Source organism: Hylobates moloch, unplaced genomic scaffold (assembly GCF_009828535.3).
Source record: "Hylobates moloch isolate HMO894 unplaced genomic scaffold, HMol_V3 SCAFFOLD_7, whole genome shotgun sequence".
Taxonomy (NCBI): Eukaryota; Metazoa; Chordata; class Mammalia; order Primates; family Hylobatidae; genus Hylobates; species Hylobates moloch.
Window position 1 is genome coordinate 31,777,455 of NW_026652282.1, and position 11,327 is coordinate 31,788,781.

An 11,327-nucleotide genomic window follows, 5' to 3' on the forward strand; every position below is an offset into this window, starting at 1 on the left:
TGCTGGTCAGCTTTTTCTGAATTCCAAAAGGGAGGAGGGTATAATGAAGCATGTCTGACCCTCCCTTTCCTTCATGGCCTGAACTAGTTTTTCAGGTTAACTTTGGAATGCCCTTGGCCAAGAGAAGGGGTTTATTCAGATGGTTGAGGGGTGTTATAATTTTATTTTTACTTTACATTCTCCCCCTTCTGGCCAAGATTTGCCAGAGGTAACATCAAAAGGCATCAAATTTTTATTTTGTCCCATAGCATTGCCGGGGTACTATGGCTGCCTGTCCTAGATCCCATCCTGGAATGGGATTCTTTGTGGCTGAGGAACATAGAGTCAAAGGACTTACAGCAAATTAAATGTTCTAGGCCAGATAGGAATGGATGTGAACAGGCATTCATTACCCCTTAATTACTTTTTAAGCAAAAAGCCAAGAAATAAAAAGCAAAAGATGAGGTTACAAAAGTTACTTTTTAACTTTTGTGCATTGAGCTACTGTAATCTTGATTTTAGTTGTGGACTTATAGCAATTAGCTATACAAAAAATAAGCACTGTTGTGAAAAAAAATTTTCTTTAAATATATATCTATCTGTACAACTCATAACTGGAAATATTATATCCAGGAGGCTTTCTCATGAGGTATCTTTATCCTTTCAGTAATTATTCTCTTTTTATTCTACAGGAAGCAGGAAATTCTTTATGGTTGGGACAGATGAAAAGGTGCCACATAATAGCTCAGAAGGCAAAGTCCCTTGTTTTATCGGCTGTTTAGGCATCTGTGTACTCACCCTTGATGTGAAGGGTCTGAACTAATTCTGTCCCTCAAAACTGGCCCTTACAATCTCATGCACCCACCTCTTTCATGATAGTCTATGGGCTTAGAGGGAAGGTGCTGGTATAGTCTTAATAGCAGGGCATTTAGAGTGAAAAACAGATCAGGCCCAGTGGCATGCCAAATGACAGAGATTTGCATCTCTAGTTTTCAGAATATCATGATACTGGTTTCCTTGGAATTAAAACAAGGAGAGATAAATAACATTAATATTTTGAAAATCAAAAGAGTATTTGTGTGTCAGAACAGAAAAAGGAAACTATTCAATCAGGCCACCAACTAAAAATATAAAGAAAAATTATAATCTGGTACTCTTGAGAGGGTTACTATAACCAAGAAATAATTCATGATTCAGTCTGCACTCAAAAACAAAAATCAGGACTGAAATTTAGTAACAAGTGTTACACTTTTCTTTTGAAACAATTTCTCTCTCTCTCTCTCTCTAGCCCTTCTTTTCTATTAAAGAGAAATAACAGTAAGACCAATTTGTGTGCAAAGTAAGTTTTAGGCTTATTATACTTGGCCTGAATATTTGCATAAAGTGCAGCAAGAATTGATTGGCCATATAGGTTCCTTTTAAGTTGGCTTTGCTGGAATTTTACCTAAAAATATGTTATTCTACTCAAAGCCTTAGAAAAGTAACCAGTGTCTCCAATTTTCATATTAAAAAAAAACTCTTATGAAACTTATGCAAATAACTATATTGTCATAAATATCAGAATACTCACAAACAGATTCTGAATTTTGGAGAACTCAGAGATAAATTTGCTCACAGAAATATATTTTATTCAATTGCTCTAAACTATAAATAATTCAGATGAAAAAAATTTACTTGACTCTAGTGTGGCAGCTTCCAAACAGGATGTCATTTGTCAATCTTGGAACTGCTGTCCACAAGCCAAACAACTCTTGTTAGATGAGAGCTGTCTATCAGGCACTGTAGAATCTAGCAGCTCCTCACAGAGTAAGAATCAGTCCTAGAGGAAAAAGAGGCTCCTTGCTTATGAGTATTCTCCTCCTTGCATTCCCCAGGTAGTAAGATCCTATATAAAAAGGATATGGGTCCCCAGCAGAGGACTGGGCCAAGGGATTCAGGACCTTTTCTAAATCTCTTAGTTGTCTCAACATTGCACCAGGCAATGTCAGCTTTCTCATCATAACCTTTGCCTTTTGAATTTTCTTAAATTTTCCAATCTGGGGCAAATAGTGTCTTAAGACCTTTGCTTTAATCACCTCAGCTTTTATTTTATCATTTCTTAATAACCAAATATTTTCATCACTCCCTTTTGCCTTTCCCATTTTTTAAAATTATCCTCAATGTTTTATTTAAGCATCTGCAAGACAGATGAAGGACAGCAAATTTGATAAGGCTACTCAAACAGTTGTATGATTCTGTGGAACTAATGTCACCCAGAGTGCCCATGTAAAAGGCACCCCTTTAACCCCCAAATTTCCAATGACCTGAGTAATAGACATATTCAGTGGGAGAATATCCCAGACATGATAAAGGAAGTTCCACATGACTTGCATATGAAGCATATCAACTGCCTCATCTGGAGTACACCACTTGGCATTTTACAGGGAGAGTTGGATAGTCCCCTTCTCAGGGTAAACAGATCTTACAGTGGTGTTTATCTGATCCATTAGGCTGGTTGTTCCCTCAGGAATAATCTCCTGTGCATTTGGATCACATATACTCATCAGCAATTGTTTAATAGTGAGCACAACTGAAACACACTCTTTCATTCTGTACCATTTAAAATTAAGGATTTTAATAATTATATAACTAGCATTACTTAATTTAAACATAACTTTTAGATTTTAAATTGCTAGAATTGAGATTAAATTTACCTTAAAGTAATTATTTTTTCAATCCATTAAAGTTTTCTCAGGAAGCTGATGATACCAATCTACAAAATACAAAAACTCTTCTACGTTATACCCTCTCATTTTAAGAGTTACTTGGTTTTGACCTTTCCCCACATTGACTATCTTCATGGTAACCACGGGTCTCAGAAGTACCTTTTGTGGATAGCTTGGAGGCTTGTGGCCTGAGCTGGGACAGACCCACATCAGGTCTTGGTCTGGCCTTAAGGACCAAGCAAGTACTTTTTTCCTCTTATTTTAACTATTACAGATAATAACCAAGAGATTGGATATTTTGCTTTTTACTTATTAGTTTGCACATCTGTAGGCATCCACTGAATGTGGGAGTATGATCCATCTCGAAATTCCACTGGCAACTTACTTTTAGTAACTGAATGCAGCCCAATTGCAGCTCCATATCGTAGGTGACCATGTGCCCACCCCAGAGTCAAGGATTCTCATCCCTCATCTTTATATATTTCTCTCTATCCATTTAGTTTTATTTATATAATTTTTTATTTTAAAGTATTTTTAAATAGTCTATTAAATTTTAAAAATTACATTTTCTTTAGCAAAATCTACATCCTTGTGTTTTTATAAACTTTAGCAAAAATACATTTTATTCTCCTACTACTTTATGTCTTAGTAATACAAATTCCCAATGGAAAAAAAACAAACTAGGATTTCTTAACTTAAAACATAACATGACTTCCAGATTTTAAATTACTGGAGAGAGAATTGAGATTAAATTTACCAAATTAATCTTCCCAAATATTACTAGTCATGTGAACTACAAGGCATCTGACCTAGATTCTGTCAAATCTGATTAAGTATTAAATTTTTTAAGGCAATTGATTAGAGCTCTTTCATATAGTTTGGTGTGAAACAGAACTTTGACATGTCATATGTAAACATATAGACATAGCAGACATACAGAAAAAAGCAAATCCAAAACATTTTTAATTTGTTTTCAAAAATTCTCTCCCTTACTTTAGAGCATTAATTTAAAAACATTACAGGAGCCAACAAAAGTTGAAAGAGAAAGTTTCCATTCAAGGCCTTCTCAAAAGAGAGAAGCAACTGAAGCAGCAGGGTACAACTCTGAGATATCAATCTGAATAATTTGAGGAAGAAACATATTTAGAAATTTAAAAATTAGGCCAGGCGCGGTGGCTCACGTCTGTAATCTCAGGACTTTGGGAGGCCGAGGTGGGCAGATCACGAGGTCAGGAGATCGAGACCATCTTAGCCAACATGGTGAAACCCCGTCTATACTAAAATACAAAAAATTAGCTGGGTGTGGTGGCGCATGCCTTTAATCCCAGCTACTTGGGAGGCTGAGGCAGGGGAATTGCTTGAACCCGGGAGACAGAGGTTGCAGTGAGCTGAGATTGCGCCACCTGGTGACAGGGCAAGACTTCATCTCAAAAAAAAAAAATTAAAAATTAAAACTTCTTGCATTAAGAGTAACAATATTTTTAATAAAATCTTGTTCTAACCAATTCTTCAGTTTTATATGTGTATTTTAATATGAAATTCCAATTTTTAGAAAAATTATTATAATTTATTTCAATTATAGCCTCCATAATCACATAACATTTTTATAAATTTCTTTTATTACAACTTACAGAAACCATTCCTAACATGCTTGGACTTTCTGGTTTTCACTAAATATCCATCTTTCTTGAACAACCCAGTCCCTTTTACTTTAGGAGAAAAAATTCACCATATAAAATTCTTTCTCATATAAAACTACTTTTCTTTTAAGCTTTATTATCAAAAATACCTTTTTATGTCTATAATTTTCTTTACATCTTTCTCATTTCCTGGTTCTTTTTACCTGGTTTTATATATAACCTTTAAATAAGCTCTGAATTAGACAAAAATTATTTACTTTTTAATAAGAACACATTTTTTTAGAAAGAATGTTTTCTTATAATGTAAGTTTATTTTTTAAATTGGAAAATAACCTGACATTTAATGAAATGTCTATTATTTAACTTTAGATTCTAAATTATGACAAGTTCATTTACAATTAATTTCATTTACCTAATTATTTTAATAATTTAGCTAGATTATTTATAAAAACTGTGATAGTCATCATCTAAAATTATGTTCCTGTCTACAAGTTTTATAGCCTGTGAATTTCAGGTGTTTATCTGAGTAAGATAAGCTCAGGATTAAATATGTGCTTATTTTACAAATAATTCAAGATGTAGCTGTTTCTATGAAACCAACAATATTAAATGTCTTATTTATCAAACATCACACAAGCAAAGATCATTCTATTTTGGGCTGGGTTTACAGCTTTATAACTCTAATGCCAAATTTTGACACTATAGTATTTGACAGGGGTAAGTATGAAATTGATTAATAAATGCAAACAAAAAGGTATGTTGACAATTCTTAAGACATTTCTAATATTACTTTACCAACAATTGTAAAGCCAGTTTATTAAATATTTTACTTAAGTCATGTGAGCTTGAAAATCATTTGGGCTTATTAATTAATGAATGAATGCTTTTTAACTTTAAGCCAATTCGCTACCTTCTGGCCAAAAACACACAGTAAAATAATTGTAAATACACATAAACACACACATAGAAATGAAGCAAAATACAGTCACTGGAGCAGTCTTGATGTCTGAGGTATTACCCAGAGTTGTTTGCCTCACAACCAAAATAATTAAGGAGTGTAGACACCAAGGGTGAGGTTGGAGCAAAAGTTTAATAAGTGAGAGAGGAAAGCTCTCCACAGCAGAGGGGTGTCTGGGAGGGCTGCTGTTTCACACTTGAATGCAAAAGCTTATAAACAAGCTAATGGAGCGGGGTGTTTCATTTGCATAGGGCACAGAAAAACAGTTAGGGCTGGGTGTCTTATCTGCATAAGGTGCAAATTCTTGTTAGCTCCACCCCATTCCTCTAGTGCATATGTGGGTCCTTAGCCTGAGTTACTAGTATTGTTTTATTTTCCTTACTGTACATGGGTCAGGAGATGGAATTTTCCACTGTGGACATGTCTGACTCTATGTAACCTTTTTTATCTATACAATTGCAGGCCAGTCTTAGGCAAGGCCCCTTGTGCAAGTTCCCTTATCTGTGTATGCCCAAAAAGGAAAGGAATGTGCTCACTGAAGCCCACCATGTATAGGCAGAGCTCACTGGTTGCACAAAAAAACAAAAGTGTTGAACCTTGCTTCCTTATCTGTGCTTGCAGCTTGATTTATTCCAGGCTGCTCTTTTGTTGGAGGGACTTCTACTGGGAGCCCCATCCTAACTATCTGCCTAACCAGTTCTTCCTGTCTCCTCTCTCACAAACTCATGCAAACAAGGATTCATAGCTTTTCTTTCAAACTCTGATGAGATTAGCAAAAACCCACCCTTTTGTCAGAACAATAACAACAGTAAATGGTTAGACACAAACAGTGTATTTTATCTCAACAGAAAAGTAATAGCAGACATAATGCAGACAGAAAACAGAGAGATAGAGAACTTAGGAACTTTATAGTTGCAGGTCAACCTTTGGGCTCTGGATTTTCCTTGATGTAATTTGACCCTCAGTTTAACATGTGCACAAGAACAGACCTAATGTGTAACCAGCTGGAGTATTAGAAAATCTGGCACTTCCTTCCATTTACACAATCACAAATTGAGTTGCTGTAAAACCAAATGGGGTACCTGAAAATGGGTCATTCTCCTTGTCTTTCCTCATTATTATGTAAACCAAAAATAAAATTTGAAGCCCCTCCAAACCATCTGCATGAACTTCCTCCTCAGCCAGGGCTCTTAAAATTTAACCTGAAAGACTGGTTTAGGCCATGAAGGCAAGTGGGGGTCAGACAAGCCTCATTATACCTCTCTGGCATTAACATCGATACAGACTTTAAGTCTGATAAAAAATAGTTTACATCCTATTCTCTCTGAAGCCTGCTAGCTAAAAGCTTGATCTGCATAGTGAAACTTTCATCCCTACCACCTCTTATCACAACCCAGACATTCCTTTATATTGATCCCAGGTCTTTAGACAAACTCAACCAATTGTCAACCAGAAAATGTTTAAATTTACCTATAGCCTGGAAGGCCCCCTGCTTCGAGTTGTCCTGCCTTTCTGGACCAAACCAGTGTATGTCTTTTTTTTTTTTTTTTTTGAGACAGAGTCTCGCTCTGTCACCCAGGCTGGAGTGCAGTGGCGCAATCTCGGCTCACTGCAAGCTCCGCCTCCCGGGTTCACGCCATTCTCCTGCCTCAGCCTCTCCGAGTAGCTGGGACTACAGGCACCTGCCACCACGCCCGGCTAATTTTTTGTATTTTTAGTAGAGACGGGGTTTCACCATGGTCTCGATCTCCTGACCTCGTGATCCACCTGCCTCGGCCTCCCAAAGTGCTGGGATTACAAGCGTGAGCCACCGCGCCCGGCCTAATGTATTTCTTAAATGTATTTGATGGATGTCTCTTGCCTCCCTAAAATGTATAAAACCAAGCTGCACCCCGACCACTTTGAACACATGTTCTTAGGATCTCCTGAAGGCTGTGTCATGGGCTGTAGTCACTTATATTTGGCTCAGAATAAATCTCTTCAATACAGAGTTTGACTCTTTTCATTGATACGTAGATTATTTGTTTCCCACATTTTTTTCTTAGTGGAAATACTGAGCCAAGGCTTAAGGTTTACTGCTGTTGATCGAGATGTGCTGATTATGGTTGGGACTCCATAGTTTGTTACCACTGACTCATTTCTGCCTTCTTATGTGCCTCAGTTTCTTTCTCCAGAGTTCTAGCACCTCCAAGAGACCTCGAAATGCAGCATGACCAGCTCCTGTGTGTTTCCTGGATGAGGCTTTTAAAAATAATTTTGTTGGGTGTTCCCTGTAAGACCACTGCACGTTGCAGTGAGTCAATCTCCCAGACATTCCCACTGGGCCCCCAGTCACCAAGGAGTGCCTTTCAGTTGTGAGGGGCAAAATGTCCTTTCTTTTTGGGACACGCATGACAATTGAAACTCCACAACGAAAACAGAACAGTCCAAAAAGGGTTAGTGGCCCCTCTGTTCTGGGTTCTTTAAGGGGTTCAAGTCATTAGAAACCTTCTCTATGTTTTTGGTACTGAAAATGGTAAAAGGGGAAGGAGAAATAGGGTGGAAGAAAAGTAAACAAAAGAACTATTTTTTTTTTTTAAAGAAAGGAAACAAACACAGAAATCAAGTGCATTTTTGTTAGTTTGTTTTTTACAGCTGCAAGGAATTTTAGCCAATTCAGGGACCTTGTTCCCCATAACTTGGAATTCTCATTCAGATTTGACCAAGTCATGCAGGGTTGGTCAAATCCAATGGGAGAAAGGCCACACCAACAACAACAACAAAAATCCCGACAATATGATTATTGAGCACTCTAATGGTTAGGAGAAATTAAGACCAACTGGTTGTCAATTTTAACTTTTAGTCATGAAGGATAATTTCCAAGACCAAAAAAACAAAACAATTTAGCTACTTACCTAGGCATGGGCCCCAGCTAAAGACTGTTCTCTACTATCTTTGAAGCAGGAAAGAAAAAAAACTCAAACTCCCCTCCCCGTTGGAAATTAGCTGAAACTCCAGAGAGGAGTTGTCTATTCTCTATCATCATGGAAGCAGGAAAACTTGCCTTCCTGTTGGAAGCAAATAAAAACTCCAGAAAATAAATTGTACAGCAAAATAAACTGTAGATCTTGACCAAATTTGGGGAGATCATGGATTCTCTGGAAGTGGTGTGGGGAGCTCCCAGGCCTCTGCAAATTGTCCTATTGGTTTGAGCCTTAAAGATAGCTCAAGCTGGTACCAAACAACAATAGGAGATTTGTCAAAAGTCAGTGGAACCTCCACTCAGACTTCCTTAATGGTTATCCATTTGTGAACCAAAAGTGTCTGAGACATGTCTCAATCAATTTAGAAAGTTTATTTTGCCAAGGTTAAAGATGTGCCCTTCATAGCCTCAGGATGTCTGATGACATGTGCCCAAGGTGGTCAAGGTACAGCTTACTTTTATACCTTTTAGGGAGACATAATATATCAATCAATACCTAAAGATGTACATTGGTTCAATCTGGAAAGGTGGGCCAATTTGAAGTGGGGACTTCCAGGTTATAGGTAGATTTCTCTGATTGGCAATTGGTTGAGCTATTATCTAAAGACCTGGAATCGGTAGAAAGGAATGTCTGGGTTATGATGATAAAGGGGTTGTGGAGACCAAAGTTTTATTACACAAAAGAAGCCTCCAGGTAGCAGCCTTCAGAGATAATAGATTGTAAATGCTTTAAAATCAGACTTAAAGGCTGTGTTGTTGTTAATACTGATTGGCTTTTCCTGAATTCCAAAAGGGAGGAAGGTCTAATGTCCCCTTCACATAATGAGCTGAACTAGTGAACTAGTTATTTTGTTTTTGAGACGGTCTCACTGTGTCACTCAGGCTGGTTAGTGCAGTGGTGCAATCTTGTCTAACTGCAACCTCTAGGCTCAAGTGATTCTCCCACTTCAGCCTCCTGAGTAGCTGGGACTACAGGCATTCACCACCCCTTCCTGCTAATTTTTGTATTTTTTTGTAGAGACAGGGTTTCACCATGTTGCCCAGGCTGGTCTCAAACTCCTGAGCTCAAGCAATCTGCATGCCATGGCCTCCCAAATCTGGGAATACAGGTGTGAGCCACTGTACCCAGCCCATGAACTAGTTTTTCAGGTTAAATTTGGAATGCTCTTGGCTGAGAGGAGGGGTCCATTCAGATGGTTGGGGTGCTTAGAATTTTGTTTTTGGCTTCTATTTTTAAAATAAGCATGGTTGGGATACTCAAAGACATAGGGACTATGCTTATTCTAAAAATCATAAAAATATTACACAAAAATAGCAATATTAAAGAAGTTACAGGTTGAATATATAATATAAAATAGTTTGAATATGATAAAGATCAAATTGAAATATGGGAAGCAAAAATATCATTAAAATAAAAATAAAATCAATGGATAGGGTAAACTATAAATGTAGCAGGACGAGCCACAGACAAAACCTCTCAGACACCGAGTTGTAGAAGGAAGAGCTTTATTCAGCTGGGAGCATCAGCAAGCTACTGCCTTAAAATCTGAGCTCCCCGAATACACAATTTCTGTTCCTTTTAAGGGCTCACAACACTAAAGATTTCACATGAAAGAGTCGTGATTGATTTGAGCAAGGAGGGAGTACGTGACAGGGGCTGCATGCATCGGTGGTCAGAGTGAAACAGAACAGGGCAGGGAGTTTCACAATGTTCTTCTACACAATGTCTGAAATCTATGAATAACATCGGTTTCTAAGTTATGAGTTGATTTTTAACTACTGGGTTTAGGCCAGGGAGGCCCAGGCCTGGTTTCAGGCCTGGCGCCAGGCTGCCTGTCCTTGGTTTTACTTCCTTGTTTTTTTCTTAAAACAGGTACTGAGTATAAAATGATATAAAACAATATGAGAGGGTCTCTCTCTTCCCTCATAAACAGAACACCACTGAACAAATATATTACTGACTTTGAAGATAGCATTCAACACTTCATCTGCTAGGGAGAAAAGAAAAACGAAGAGGCAAAATACAAGCAGTTAAAATACCCATAAGGTCTATTCAGACCTTTAAACTTAAACTTCAAAAACTATTATCTTGAAATATCTGTTTTAGAATATAAAGAATGCAGGCAATGGCAGGGAAGGAAGATTTGATAAGACACTAGCTGAGAATTTTCTAACATTGAAGACAGACATATTAAAATTAACACTGCACTTTGAGTACCAACCAAGATAATAATAATAAAATGATCGCATAATAGATCCATAGCTAGATATAATACAAAAATTTCAGGAAAACGACAATTTTAAAAAGTCTTAAAAGTTACAAGAAAGAAAATTCTGTTTATCTAAACATGAATGGCAATTTCACAAATAGTATAGTATATATCTCATTATCAACAAGAAAGACCAGGGAAAATGGGATAATAGCTTCAAAGTGGCAAGATGAGAAACAATGATAAACCCAGAATTCTACACCCAGTGAACTTTAATTTAAAAAGTAAGGGAATATAGGATGCTTTCAGAAATAAAAAGACTAAATGAACTTGTTGCAAACCTTTACAAGATTTGACTTTATTTTTAAGAAAGATTCTAAATGAATGCCATTTTTTCCTTCCTGTGAGTAAATTTCAATAAGGAGTTTACAAGGAGGTTGGCTAGTACTCAAAACTTTCCTTGGGCTCCTCAAAATTTTTTTCCTTCCTAGGGGTAATTACCCCAAGTTGTCCAGTCTGTTCTCAGGACCTATGTCTTGGTGTGGTTGGTTCAGTGGGGAAAGGATCCCTGATTGAGTTACCCCCACCTCAGGTGCAGAATGTAGACATTTCTCTCATTAACCAGATTCTTTTCCATTTACATTCATGCCTCTTTTTCTGTTTGTTGTCTTTAAATTTTCATTTTTCAGAATTGTATCTATGCCTCCCTTCTCTTACTCAATATTTTGTCTTAACATGTGAACCTTGGAATCACCTGGAGCACTTGTTAAAATGTATCTTACTACATCTAGCCAAACATATATTAAATTAGCATGAGGAAGAGTGAAACTTATAAATCTGCTTTTTTAGCAATCAACTAATTCTAATTTATAC